This window comes from Arachis ipaensis, chromosome B5 (assembly GCF_059453495.1).
Source record: "Arachis ipaensis isolate K30076 ecotype BB chromosome B5, ASM5945349v1, whole genome shotgun sequence".
NCBI classification, from domain to species: Eukaryota; Viridiplantae; Streptophyta; class Magnoliopsida; order Fabales; family Fabaceae; genus Arachis; species Arachis ipaensis.
In genome coordinates, this window is record NC_142440.1 from 50,114,674 (window position 1) to 50,116,643 (window position 1,970).

Sequence of the window (1,970 nt, forward strand, 5' to 3'; positions counted from 1 at the left end):
TACTGTTGGATGATTCCTTCAATCCATTCAGACTCTGACAGATCATATTGACTTGCTGAGTCAATATTTTATTCTGAGCCAACATGGCATTCAGAGTATCAACTTCAAGAACTCCCTTCCTTTGAGGCGTCCCATTATTCACAGGATTCCTTTCAGAAGTGTACATGAACTGGTTATTTGCAACCATGTCAATGAGTTCTTGAGCTTCTACAGGCGTTTTCTTTAGGTGAATGGATCCACCTGCAGAATGGTCCAATGACATCTTAGATAATTCAGACAGACCATCATAGAATATATCCAAGATGGTCCATTCTGAAAGCATGTTAGAAGGACACTTTTTGGTCAGTTCCTTGTATCTCTCCCAAGCTTCATAGAGAGATTCACCTTCCTTCTGTTTGAAGGTTTGAACATCCACTCTAAGCTTGCTAAGCTTTTGAGGAGGAAAGAACTTGGCTAAGAAAGCCGTGACCAGCTTATCCCAAGAGTTCAGGCTATCTTTAGGTTGAGAGTCTAACCATATTCTAGCTTTGTCTCTTACAGCAAACGGGAAAAGCATAAGCCTGTAGACCTCGGGATCAACCCCATTGGTCTTAACAGTATCACAGATCTGCAAGAATTCAGTTAAGAACTGAAAAGGATCTTCTAATGGAAGTCCATAAAACTTGTAGTTCTGTTGCATCAGAGAAACTAATTGAGGTTTCAGCTCAAAGTTATTTGCTTCAATGGCAGGGATTGAGATGCTTCTTCCATGTAAATTGGAATTTGGTGCAGTAAAGTCACCAAGCATCTTCCTTGCATTGTTATTATTTTTGGCCATGTCTCCTTCTTTTTCAAAAATTTCTGTCAGATTTTCTCCAGGGAGTTGTGCTTTAGCTTCCCTTAGCTTCCTCTTCAGAGTCCTTTTAGGTTCAGAATCAGCTTCAATAAGAATGTTCTTATCTTTGTTCCTGCTCATATGAAAAAGAAGAGAACAGAAAATATGGAATCCTCTACGTCACAGTATAGACATTCCTTATGTAAGTATAAGAAGAGAATAATGGAGGAAGGAAAAGATAAGAATCCAAACACAAGGGAGAGGAATGAGTTCGAATTCTTGGGTGAAAGAGGGGTGTTAGTAGATGAATAAATAAACAGAAGGGGATGAGAGATAAGAGAATTCGAAAATTAAATAAAATAAAATAAAAATATTTTTGTTTTTAATTTAAAATCAAAGTTAGAATTCGAAAATAAGAAAGAAAAATGAAACTAATTTAAATTGAAATTTAAAACAATTAGTTAATTAAAATTGAATTTTGAAAAAGAGGGAAGGGATTTTCGAAAATTAGAGAGAGAGAGAGAGAGAGTTATTTAGGTAGTTTTAAAAAAATAAGAATCAAACAAAAAGTTAAGTGGTTAATTGAAAAAGATTTGAAAATCAAATTTTGAAAAGATAAGAAGTTAGAAAAGATTTTGAAATTAATTTTGAAAAAGATGTGATTAAAATTTATTTTGAAAAAGATTTGAAAAAGAAATTTAAAAAGATTTGATTTTGAAAATTAAAGTTGATTACTTAACTAACAAGAAACTAAAAAGATATGATTTAAAATTTAAAGATTGAACCTTTCTTACTAGGCAAGTAACAAACTTAAAATTTTTTTGAATCAATCACATTAATTGTTAGTAAAGATTTTGAAATTATGAAACAAAATAAGAAAAATATTTTTGAGAATCAACTTGAAATTTTCGAAAATCATAAAAGAAAAATGAGAAAGATTTGTTTTTTTTGAAAAGATTTGAAAAAGATAGAATTTTTAAGTTGAAAATTTGATTTGACTCATAAGAAACAACTAAATTTTAAAAAGTTTTGAAAAAGTCAACTCAAATTTTCGAAAATTTATGAGAGAAAGAGGGAAAGATATTTTTTTGATTTTTGAATTTTTAATGATGAAAGAGAAAAACACAAAATTGACACAAAACATAGAAATTATGAA

The 1,970-nt window shown here is 31.0% G+C and overlaps 1 non-coding gene across 1 annotated transcript; it reads left to right on the top strand.

Moving 5' to 3' along the window:
* The first annotated feature begins 316 nt into the window (after positions 1 to 316).
* Positions 317 to 424, top strand: LOC148564135 (small nucleolar RNA R71). The gene has a single exon (XR_015885376.1). It is a non-coding gene; the product is annotated as a small nucleolar RNA R71 (small nucleolar RNA).
* Positions 425 to 1,970: the final 1,546 nt, after the last annotated feature.